Here is a 13,545-nt window from a genome sequence, read left to right as displayed (position 1 = left end):
CTCTTAACATCTGTAATTATTTTTTTATAATATTTTTATTAAAGTTTATATATATATAAAAGCTAATACAAAACTAAAAGACCTACAGACAAAAAAAAAAGAAAAGAAAAAAGAAAAAGGAAGGAAGGAAGGAAGGAAGGAAGGAAGGAAGGAAGGAAGGAAGGAAGGAAGGAAGGAAGGAAGGAAGGAAAAAAAGAGGAAAGAGAAATATATAAATATAAAAGATGACTTCCCCCTTCCTCCAAACAATTATGCATTAACAGTAACTTAACACCTTCTCTAATATTACAGAAAAAAGCCCTCTTCATCCCTTAATAATAACCAGACTATAAAAGAAAATATTCAGCAATCAATCTAATCGGCAAAACCATTAAGAGTGATAATAAACTATATATTTTAAGCTTAAACAAATAGGTCTATTTTGCATTTTAGCTACTTAAGTTTCTCTACAAAAAATAAAAAAAATAAAAGATCTCTCCCCTTAAGCATATGAAAGACCAATAATAATAGCATATGTATCTTAAATTAAACCAAATAAATCACTTTTACAGCTATAAATTATCATCTTACAGTCCTGATCTGAAAAAGAAAATTCAATATTAACAATTCTAGATCAAAACATACAATTTAACCCTATCTGATAAATTCACTTTGAATCCCTTTCTCTTCTTTTTGAAAGGCTCAATCTTCAATTTCTTCTCTAAATAAAGTCCCAGATAGTAATCTCTTATCATTCTCTCCTTATTTTCAGAAAAGGTTTCAGAGATTTGGTGTTTCCCTTCTGTGGGTCCAAACTCTCAAAGTCATTTTTCTAATCTATTACAGCTTCCAGATCCATAGCACCTTTTTCCATATATCCCCTGTCTCTCTGATAATCTAGCATTCTTTAAAAGTCCATTTTAAAGTCTTTATTCAGATCATCCTCACCTTTTATTTCATCCAATGAAATGTTTTCTTCTTCTACAACCTCTGTTAGTCCCATTTTTAGAAATAGTTCCTGGATACACTGATCCCAAACAACTAAAAATTCTGTTTTGAAAGAAAGATATTCCTCTATTGTGCTAAAAGATATCTTTTCCTTTAGTTGCTCTCTGATTCCCTCTGGTTAATCTTCAAAGCTGTTTATTTTGAGAAGCAAAACTTTCTGAGGACAGATTTTCTTGCAGTTAAATCCAAACTCACTTACTGTATATTTTTAAACATTTAAAACAATCCTTCAAAAAGCTGTTTTAAGTCCATCTAGCCTTTTAACTGTACCCAATCAGCATTCTTAATTCCCTTTTACTGTTGCCAAAAGTTAAAATATTTCTTTTTGATATTTAAACTTACTTTAATTTTCTTTCTCCCAAGATAGAAGGAAATTCTCCCGGTGTACAGCAACTTGCCTTTCAGGAGGTTTTTAATTTCCAAGAAAATCACAAATAGGTAGTTTCTGATGTTAATTAAGAGAGGAAGTGAACGCAAATCTAGTGTCCTTTTAAGGACTCCACGGTGCAGCTGGGGTTCAATGTTTCCCTTGACTCCCAGAGCGCTCCACCCACCGGAGATTGCTAGATTGCAATCTCTTTACAGGGAGTCTCTGTAAGGAGTGCCTGTGGGTGATCCTGACATCTCCATCATCTGGCAATGATTCCGAACAACTGATCCAGCTGCCAGCTCCTCTAGTTACCATGGGCATCAGGTCCACAAAAAATGGAGCTGTATTCAATCCGCCATTTCTGCCCCGGAAGTCCTTAGCATCTGTGATTAGATGGAGGACTGCAAGTCATGGTTTAATTCAAGGAAGTAAGAGTGTTCACAAATCATATGATGTCATATTTCTTGATCAACCTGAATCTTTCACACTAAATTAATAAAATTCATTGAGCATTTTAGAGCCTTCTCTAGGTATGATATATATTAGTCTAAATTAGATACTTTGAGGATTTATCAAGTGGTGAAAATTGGCTATCTCCTGGAAGTTTCATTTTACCAGTCATTCCTTCTACAAATCACCTTGAAGACTTGTAAAAGCTCTCTCAAGTACATTTGGTGAGGTCTGGAGCCAAAAGGGAATGTTATTAGCCAATCATTGCTCTGTTTGAGCTATCCAATAACTGAGCTGTGAGAATACTAGCGATCAGCTTACATTTCCTCAGCTTCAGATTTGCCAATCACTGAGCTTATTTCTCATCCCCATGATCCATGGGATAAAAATAATAGCAGCAAGGTTTTAATTTATCATTACACAATTCCAGTAAATCTTGCCAAGTGTGTTATCCCAACTGATTTGATACATTTCAAGGCTTCCCCTCCTTTCAAGCTAGGCTGAGTAAAAGAGAAGTTGGATGTGGGGAGGAATGCCAGGCAGTCTGTCCAAGGAGGAGCAAATGTATGGAATTTTTAGAAGTTTCAGAAGGAACAGTAGTGATTTGCTGCCAGCATTGTTCAATAAATGAGGACACTTACAGGAGCAATAATAACTTATTTTAGACTGAGAATACCTAGATATATATGTCAGGTGATTTGAGTATATTGAGTATATTATTATTTGAAACGGCAATTTGAGTATATTATTATTAGAAACAGCAACAGATTTAGATAAAGATAGGGATAAGATCTCACCTAAATTGAATATCTGGAATAAAATGAATATTTAAAAAATGAATGTTTCACCATGGGTACTTATACCAAACAAGGAATTCCTCTATATATTTGAAAATGTATTTTCAGAAACATAATGCACTACTTCAGAAGCCCCCCTTGATTTTCACACCAGCTCTAGTTTGATCATTATGATCATGCTAAATAAATATTGTGGGAAAATCCAAAATTGAAATCCATTCATTTAACTGGAGAACCTTGATAGAATATGAAGTGTATACCTTAAATTAATTAACAGAACTAGGCAAAGGGTTTTTGTTATTTTAGAAGTTGTCACATAAGTATTATTTACAAAAAAGTGTAGAGTGGTGATATCATCACATAAAGCATTGTCTGATATTTAGTTTTGAACAGCAACTAGTCCAACCTGTCACACGCACACACACCCCACACACACACACACATATACATATATACATATATATATATGTATATATGTATATATGTATATATGTATATATATATATGTATATATGTATATATGTATATATGTATATATGTATATATGTATATATGTATATATGTATATATATATGTATCTGGGGGTGGAGAAGGAGAAAGATAGTAATATCCTGTCACCACTGTCTCAATACATAATTCTATACTTTTCTTCTAGCAGTTATTTACCATCATTGCCTCATATCAGCCAATGTCAACTTGATCCCAACCACATTGCTTTTACCTTGATCCAAACCACATAATGTTTCCCTTTGCTGTCAGAAACTAGAAAATGCATGTCTTTTGATAACAAAATATGAGCAGCTTCCATTCACCAGTGTGCCATTTGTATTGCTGACGGATGATTAAATTACACATGTAGCAATGTTCAGAAAACCTCTGTTTGATCTCTGATATTAATTTTGGATTTTAACAACCCAGATATTTCCCATGGCCATTATGTCTTTTAAGCTCCAATATATGAACCAAGGGCATATTACATGATTAAGTATTTCACTCCGAAAGAGCATTTCATTAAAAAAAAAAAACTCCAAAAATAAGGTGTGGTTAAAAGGAACTTGAAAGAGAAAGAAATTGGAGTCACCTTTTTGAGGAATTATCATGACCACAGTAAGTAAGCTGGAATGAATTCTGCAGATCAGGAAAAATATCACCAACTTTAAGAGGTAACCAGCATAACTAATGAGCAGCATCAGAGAGCAAATAAAGAAAAGATTTCCTTCTAAAAATGGAAACTGTGCCCAAAAAAAGAATAAAAAAGAAACAAAAGCTTGTACAAAATAATACAAGCAGTGAAATATCAAACTACTACATGCCTGGAAGGGGGGGGGGATCTGTGGAAGGAAGGAAGGAAGGAAGGAAGGAAGGAAGGAAGGAAGGAAGGAAGGAAGGAAGGAAGGAAGGAAGGAAATAGCTAGTTAATGTGATGTTTAGAATACTATTTATAGCTGCTGGTTAGTGATCCTCAAAACAATGGATGCAACTGGAAAAGATGCATGATCTAAGGGTTGGAGCAATTCCAAAATAAAGAGTAATGTGGGGCATGATAGAAAGAAATAGAATTATGCAAGGTGTAGAACAGACTTGGACAAATGATTGGAGGCCACATTATGGAATTTGCTATTATAAGATGTAATGATGGTACAAAACAGGATGGATTTTCAGAGAGATTCAGTAACAGCAGTAATTGCTGTTGATGTTATAATTACTTCAGTTTAAGAATACAGAATACAAGGTTTCCAATTTCTATTCAGGTTTCAAAGGCCCCATATTTGGCATGCCACAGAATGGATACAGTCCTTGTTCAGATTTGTATGTAATCATACATTTGGAAGTCATTTCACTGTACTCACAATAGGCTTTGGTCAACCAGATGGAGAAGGGATAGGTCTAGGCAGATATTCAACAGAGAAACTTCCCCACTCACTGTTCTAATTATGACTAATATATCTATAGCTTCCACAGAAATCCACCTAGTAAAATAATGTTATTGCTGGAAATTCAGTAAGTCCATAATATATCCATGAAATATGGGACTCATTTATACAAAAAAAAAAAAAAAGGTTAAAATAAATATGATAGTCATGTAAATGTATTAAAAATATATATGCATCTGAAAATATTTGCATTAGATAAATATACAGATAGATTTGTAACTATTTACTGTTATAATGATATACTATGACAAGCTTTTATTTTCTTTGTTGTATATTTGTCACTTTTTTGTAATAGCAATTTTTAATTTTTTTTCTTCTTCTTGATAGTGAATTATTATTTTTGTGTTTTTGTTTTGTTTTTCTTTTCTTTCATTGTTGCTGTTGTTAATTAAAAAGGCAATAATTTCTTTTTAAAAGTCTATAATACATCCAAAGCTTGAACTTTTGTTGTGGACTGAAAAATAAAAAATAAAAAGGGAAGATTCTGTCCCTCCTCCTTCCCCCACCCTCATGCCATTGAAGCACATAAAATGCTTCACATAATAATTGCATTTTTCATCTGCTGGAACATAAATGCTTCAAAGTAAATATAAATGGGGGGGGGGGGGACAACCATCATGAATACATAATAGGAGTTTGCCTTTTTTTTCCCAGCTGCTTTTCTATTAGGCAAGTGAAATCATGGACTCCCTGCTGTCCACTGCTAGGTCAGGTGAACTCAACTCCCTGTTGTGATACATCTGCATGTAATGAAAGCATTTTGGATGCTCTCTGAATGTTCCCAAATAAGACTTTGGTACTTCTCATCAGGGGAAAAAAAATGTTCTATGAAGTTGCAAATAGCACCTTAAACAGCATCATGCTTTAAAATATTTCAATTAGCATCTGGCAAATCAACAGATGTAGACTATCACTATTCCAAAGACAGGATTTTTTAAGCAAAATTGATCTACATTATAAAATCCTGAACTTATATTCTAAAAAAATCACAGGTGGCACTTCCGGGTGAGGAATGGCGAGCTAAGACGTCTCCAAATGAGCAGACACACTGACCATGGATAAGACCAAAGGACTGGTGAGTAGACCAGTTCCATGGAACCTGTCTAGATAAGGAGAGGATGGGAGATTGCCCACCTGTGCTCTGGATGGCTCCTTCTCTTGAGGAGACTGCAGGACAGCAGTTTCTAAGGGGTTTGAACACTAAGAGGCAAAGAGAACCATAATTCTCTCAATCATAGTGGAGCCTTTTAAAAGACATTGAGTTCACTAACTCACTTTCTAATCACTTTCAAAAATTACCTACTCAACTACCTTAAGGATATTAGAGATCTTCAAAATGACAAGTTTGAAAAGCCACCTGATGAGTTTACCTTCTTTCTTGAATAAAAGAAATATTAACTATAAGCTTAAGAACTTAAATAATTAGAAATGAATGGCAAAAATCTAAATAAGAACCTGATTAAAGAAAGTTACAAATAAATTAAGGGACTAGACAAATTTGGAATAATGGAACATTAGGACTTTTGCTGTAAGATTTTGGAATAATTATACATATATAAAAGCACATTCGTGGGAACCAATTTGTTTAATCTATCTTAAGTCAGAACAGAAACTTGAGACTTTATGATTCCAGAAATTGAACACTAGAGGGGGCTAACAATTCCAGGGAAAAAGGCAAAAGGGAAAAAAATGTGAAAAGCCTGTCTCTTATCTTTGGTCAACATTGGAACTTGCAAAATGACAGTAAATGCTTTGACATTTGAAATACTTTAGGAGGTTTTTGAAGAATGGAGTCAAAAAATAGCAGCTTCAGTCTCAGCAAAGATGGCTGCTTCTATGGATAGATTACGTTCTAAAGACATTAAGGAAAAAAATATTGATGTGAAAGACAACATCTTAGAAGATTTACAAGATAAAGAGATGAAACCAATTTTGCCTGATCCAGAAATATCAGAACATAAAGAATTTGCAGAAGTACTGGAAAATTAAAAGAAAAGGACTATACGACAGAGAAAACAACTAAAGCAGAAATACAAATGACAAGCCAAGAAATTGACCTGGATAAGGACTTTTTACTGGATTTGGAAAAGAAGTTGGTTAAAGTCTTGAAGAAATCTTTGAGATAGGAAAAAGAAAAATGGAAGAGAGATCAAATCCTATGACGGCATCTGAATGAACAAAAGATTAAGATCATCAGAAGCAAAAGGAAGGAATCCAAAGCTGGTTTGTTTGATCAAGGTTAAAATAAGACATGTCTGTATAAATCTGGGATCCCTTTATGGACTTTTTGCTGACTCTAGGACTGAAATGATTTTTGGATTTGTGTATGGATAAGGGGTGGGTTATGGGAAGAAGAGATATTTGCATGAAACATTATGGGGGTGATGAATTATTATTTGTTTGTACTTGTGATGAAGATTGGAAGCTACTTCTTTAAATATTTCTTTTTCTCTCTCTCTCTTATTCTTTTCTTTTTCTTTTTCTCTTTTTTTCTGTACACCTCTTTACTTTCCCTTCTTTCTGAATTTAATTTGTATTTTCTTTTACTATTGTTATTAAAACTTTCAATAAAAATAAATTTATCATATAAAAGATTGCCAATAAAGAATTACTTAGGTATAACTTGCCAGCTGGGCAGCTGGGCACAGAGAGAACTGCTCCTGTCTGTGCTCCTGCACTCTGCACTCTGAAGATGCCGGTCACAGGTGCTGGCGAAACGTTAGGAAACAAGACTTCAAGACCACGGCCACACAGCCTGGAAGACCCACACCAGCCATCGTATGCCGGCCGTGAAAGCCTTCGACAATACATTCAGTTACAACACTTTATATTTACTGTTGTTTCCTGCTGCTCAGAGGCAGCAGCAAGAGGAAATAAACAAAAACAAAAACTTGAAGTTCTAAAATATGTTGAAAAGCTCTGAAGCACTTTGGATGTAATTCCTTTTTTTGGAAGCAATTCCCATTCAGTTGCTAAATCTGCTTTGATGAGATGTTTGATAGAAGCTTTGTTTAACTGAATCAGCATTTGACACTTCACACAGCCTTAATAGCTACTGCAATGGCTGAACATGGCTCCATATGCTTTCTTGTTTGTCTGTTTCCATTTCTCCTTCCCTGAAGTACTTCCAAGAACTGAGTTGAGGGGGAAAAACCCAGAGAATCATTCAATGACCTTTGACTAAAACTTAAAGGGTTTTTATTGGAAGCAAAATAAATGTATGTGACAGAAAGAGTTTCTATATATACATCCACTCTCTGTATTTTGTGCAACTAAATTGGACATGGAAGATCCATAACCCATATTTATTTGTTTGTTTGTCTGATAAAAATAGTAGCATTTGTGAGTGGAGCTTAAAATATCTTCAGTTGGATCAAAACTAAAATAGCTTAAAATTTGGGGAGGAAGATTAATCCTTTTCCAGGTTAAGATTAGACTCACCCGAGATGTTGCTATTTGCTATGTGGGGAAACCATAGAACAGATTTTTTTACTTAGTGTCCTCTAGATACTTAGATTCAAGTGAATTATGAACAATCTTAACCTAAACTAACATGATTGATTATCAAGGTATGGTGGTAAATGGTGCCCTCCTGTACATGTGTGAACTGCATTCACTACCAAACCTGAGATGTCCCCCCCACACACACACACACAATGCACATGACCTGTTTAAAGTACCCTTCTAAGAAAACATTCACAGCAAGCTGAATTGATCCTGAGTGCTGAAAGGAGGAGGAATCAATCAGGAGCCTGTGGCCCAGTAAACCAAATTGTTATTCACTGAATATATCTTAGAGATATTATAGCTAGCATGCTGACCTAGTAGGAAGGGATAAATAATGAGAAGGTCACCTGGACTGGTTTATATAAAAAATTCCAATGTCATGCTGTAATTTCCACTATGTCTGCCATTTCCTTTGTCTTGTCTTTGTAATATAGTAGCCAAAGGTATATAAGCTGTGGTTCTGCTTTTGCTGAAGGCTGCCCAACAATGTCAATGCTTTGCTGGGAGCCCAGTGTATACTGTTTTATTGTTTGCATGCTAATACATTTATGTTGCATCTTTAAAGTGATTTGGTTGCTTTAAGTGAGCCAGGCTTTGGCCCCAACAAAGGGTGATGATAGTTCCAAAGAGCACCAAGTTAAGACAAACTTCCACATAAAGGGACACTTATAGAGCATTGAAGCCTTACAAGCTAGGCTCACATGTTGTGTTAAGCTATGTTACAAAGGATTGTTAACTTCTGGTTTGACAGCCTGTGAACTCAGCTATTGTGGTTCATAATAAAGGTATATGGTTGGGGTTGGTCCCCCTGGTTTTATCTGCATGCTTCCATGTTAGTCTTCCAAGGTAGTCCAAACAGGAAGCATGCCCAGATGGACTAATACTTCATTGTAAGTTTACATTAACAGAATCTTGCAATCCGAAAGTACATTTCACCCTGTCGCCTTTACAGCTCAAGAAACTAGGGAGGGTCCCTTCTGAGACATTTGCCACACACACACTCCTGTTGAAGACTTAGCTGCCTCTTATCTAACTGTTCTCCTGGCTACGGCTCTTCTCCTAAGGTCATTCCCACATACCGTTGCATCTCTGGCTCTCCCTATTACAGCTGAATTAGTAATAAAACATGAACATTCAACCGTGTGTGCATTCTGGGGTCTTAAGAAACACACAGGAGATAGAAATGCCTTTCAACTGTCCTAGTAATCCTCCAAAACAGACAGCAAGAAAAGAAAAGAAAAGAAAAGAAAAGAAAAGAAAAGAAAAGAAAAGAAAAGAAAAGAAAAGAACTGTAAATTCTGGTTCCATTCCCCTACAGAGACATTGTCACATCATTCCTACATCCTGTTCTGTGTTTTAGAGGTGGGGAGAGGGAATGCGTGGCCTCACCCCCTCCCCTCCCAAATGTTGTCCTGCCCTGGATTAAGATTTAGATGTATGAACTGCAAGCTCAGTTACTATGGTTCATCTAACAAACAATGTTTAAAACACAATCTCTTTGGATACTATACAAAAACAGATGCAGCGTAAACTCTATTCTAAAATGCACTTTATCTGGAAATACCAAGGCAGCTAATGATGTTCTGAGGATACATGATGAGGACTGTTGTAAATGAGTTTTCAGGAGCCATTTTCTCTGTGGCAGCTCTTAATCAGCAATACTAAGACAATAATGTTGGCTTCCCTCATAGGGCACTTGTAAGGATTACTGACATAATGCATTTGAAAGTGCTCTGAACTCTTGAAATATGCTTTGTGAGTGCCAAGTGGTAGTGTTATTCCAGATTATATAGTCACAGGGCTCCTATTTTATTCATTAGCACATATGAACATTATAAACATGGAGAGTTATGGAAACTTATTCCCTCAAATAGGATTTGAGAATGGTTGCAGGAGAATCATAGCAATGCAAATATAAAGTGATAAATCCTATACTCTCAAACATTTTAATAATTTTAGGCCTTTATGAATGCTGTTAATTATTTATTGGACACTGATAGCTATATGAGCGGTTGAAGAAAATTTTATATAGTCTTTTCATATAAGAATGTTAACGTTTGAAGAGTTCATCTTTTATGAATTGGAACTCCTATATGAAATATTTATGAAAGATTCAGACAAGTCACTTAGTAAGGCAAATTAATTCCCATGCCTTTGACTTTCTTTGCAGTAAAGCATAAGGCTAATACAAATTAAAATATCTATCATTTGTTTGTAAAGGGCCTCCGATGTCTCCTATTTGGGATTAAACATTGGCAGCAAATCATAAGAGTTAATTCGTGGAGGAATATAAATAATAATGATTTTTCTGCCTGTGACAGAAGCTTCTGGCAATCCTATGTAACACTTTAAAGGGTACCTAAAACTATGCTTCCTTGAAAAGAGCATACCGTACATTTGCTGACTTAGCAACTGGACATCAGCCCTGTAGATCTCTTGCAACAAGTTAGCCCCATTTCCTCCTTTTCATTCATTCCACAATGTACTGCAGAATGACACAGCTTCAGAACTAAGGTAGCTAAACTATCTTGATACTCAAGTAGCCTCTCTTAAACTGCTGTTTTCTAATGGTTCTAGAAGTCCACTTGCCTTATAGGACTGTAAACAGTGAGCTTTAATGATTATTTGATATTGTTCTTTGATGTTTTTCTTTTGGGGTGCCCATATGTATATATTTTAAATTTAGTTCAAAATCAAATAAAGCTGAAATTTCTTTGCCTGTGATTGGAAGCAATAAGTGAGAGGAATGACAGGAAGAATTTCTTGAATAGAGCAAAAGTTGGGGGTCCCCCCACTGTCTTGTTATACATTACCTTTTTCCAATGTATCTCACCTGGATACATCTGTCTTGAGCTCTGTTGCTACCATTTGACCTCAATAATGTAGTCCACAGAATTGAACAATGAGCTGCAGCACGTTCCTAAAACCTTCTGGTCAGCCTCTTGAATTCAAACTGTGCCATGAAATAATAACTCTGAATTGAAGTACAGACTTTCCCACAAGTCCCTGCAACATCATGCAGGCACAGTTAAAAAAGGAGTGGGTAGGAGAAACACACAAATGGAATCCAAAAGGACTGAATCCCTACAGCGCCTGGAACCTGTACCTCCCACCTCTTTGGGTATAGTAGCATAGAGGAAGAAGTAAGAAACGTAACGTTCATTTAGTAGTAGTGGTAATTAAAAAATAATAATAATTCATTTTTTGGTGTCTTCAAGTCATTGTTGACTCCTGGTGATTGCCTGGAAAAGTCCCTGCAGTTTTCTTGGCAAGATTTCAGAAGTGATTTGCCCTTGCCTGCTTCCTAGGGCTGAGAGAGAGTGACTGGCCCAAGGTCATCCAGCTGGCTTTGTGCCTAAAACAGGACTAGAACTCCTTGTCTCCTGGTTTCTAGCCTGATGCCTTAAACCACTACACCAAATTGGCTCTCACTTTTTATTTAGTGTGTGTTTATATCTAAGCATAGTGTAGGCAAAGCAATAACATACAATATAAACCAGTATCCACAATAAAACAATAAAGACATATCAAACATTTCTTATTAGCAGAACAACCATAATATCAATCTGAATCAAACCATGACAAAGAAAGTTCTCCTAGTATCATAAGGGGCCTTTTAAAACCTCAGGAGATCCCATTCAAGCACAGTTCAAAAGGGAGTCAATTCCAAAGGTTATGAACTAGATGGGAAAAAGCTCTAAAATGTGAGCTAGCTATTTTAAAATGAGGGAAAATCATGCAACCTTCCTTGCATAATTTAGCAGAGTGCACATGATCATGAATTGTAATAAAGTTATTAAAATAGTAGGTTGTTCCTATATAAATGGCCCAGAAGATCAGCACTAAAAATTTAAATTACTAAACCTTCTGAAGATCAGCTAAAGTACGGACTGACAAAAAGAAGTGGGAGTCAAGTATGAGAGGTTTAGGGCTGGATGAATTGTTCTACTGTGGACTAGGCCTGGGGTATGATACAGATCCCTGCCCTTTCTCACTTTTGGGCTTTTTGAAGGAAGCCTTGATTCATTCTTTGCTCCAATCAATACAATACAGTTCCTTAATTACAGTCTTTGACCCACATAACGTAAAGACATAGAGACTGTGGGATTAACAATATAAGTTCATTTTTAGCAGTGAAAACAGCAACACTCACTTTTCGTTTGTGGGAATGAGGGTGAGAGAAGGAAGGAAAGAGTGGGGAATGGCAAGTAAAACTTTTTTTCTTTAAGAATTGGATTTTTCTGTGTTTGTGTGAATATTTGCATCAAATAGAATGCTATTGTGCTTCTCCCTTACCAATCTATTGAGTTCTGGATTTTGTCTTAATTCACTATTCTGGACAAAAAGAATCTGCTGCAGGTTCAGAAACCATATAATGCACCACCTGTGCAGATCTTTCCTTTCCCACCAAATCTAACAAGCATCAGTTAATCCAAACACCCCTTTTAAGGCTGAGTTTTTGATAAGCTTCATTTCAAAATCTGGACAAGCTGTCCTTCTAACCAATGTAGAACAATTCCTTGTTCATGGAGTGGTCTTCTAATTTCCCAGTCAGGAACTTAATGTGATAGCACCCTGTCCTTCTGAACTACAGTTAATAACATTATTCTGCAGATTGATTAGATGGTACATAATTACATTGCTTCAGTGCCCTTAGAGTGTGTCAAGAGACAAGAAAATGGCAATACCTGAATTTATCTACTTGACTGTATTATTTGTGGTTGTCTTTCTTATTTGACCAGTTGGAGAAGAGTCATCTTTCCCAGAATAGTTAGATGAAAGATTTGCTCATGATATTTAGGTTGCTTGAAATGATAAGCAGAGGATTCTAGCTTTTGTCCTTGGCATCTTTCTTCCTTCCTTCCTTCCTTCCTTCCTTCCTTCCTTCCTTCCTTCCTTCCTTCCTTCCTTCCTTCCTTCCTTCCTTCCTTCCTTCCTTCCTTCCTTCCTTCCTTCCCTCCCTCCCTCCTTCCTTCCTTCCTTCCTTCCTTCCTTCCTTCCTTCCTTCCTTCCTTCCTTCCTTCCTTCCTTCCTTCCTCCCTCCCTCCCTCCCTCCCTCCCTCTCCCTCTCTTTCTCTCTCTCTCTCTCTCTCTCTCTTTCTTTCTTTCTTTCTTTCTTTCTTTCTTTCTTTCTTTCTTTCTTTCTTTCTTTCTTTCTTTCTTTCTCTTTCCTGCTTTGCATACCTATGTAGAAGAAGCATTCAAACATATCTCACCATCTGTACACACTGAAATGGTATTGATCAGCAGCATTCTATCATATGATGTTGCATGTTAGCTAAAGATAATATATATTTCTGAGAGAAGAATAAACATCCTAAGTTTTATTGTAGTGGTAATGGTTATGGTTGTTGTTGCTTTGCACTGATAAATATTATATTGTATATACTCAAAAAGATGTATCCAATGGTGGCTGTTCACCAGCTGATAAAACTGATACAATTAAATGATCTGGGCTCCCCAAACCAACTCTAAAGTGGGGTGGGGGAGACTCTACAGC

The sequence above is a fragment of the Python bivittatus genome, unplaced genomic scaffold (genome assembly GCF_059951505.1).
Source record: "Python bivittatus isolate LINGU-HERP-01145 unplaced genomic scaffold, Pbiv_v1 ctg000020_np1212, whole genome shotgun sequence".
Classification (NCBI taxonomy): Eukaryota; Metazoa; Chordata; class Lepidosauria; order Squamata; family Pythonidae; genus Python; species Python bivittatus.
Note: the sequence above shows the minus strand (reverse complement) of the source record.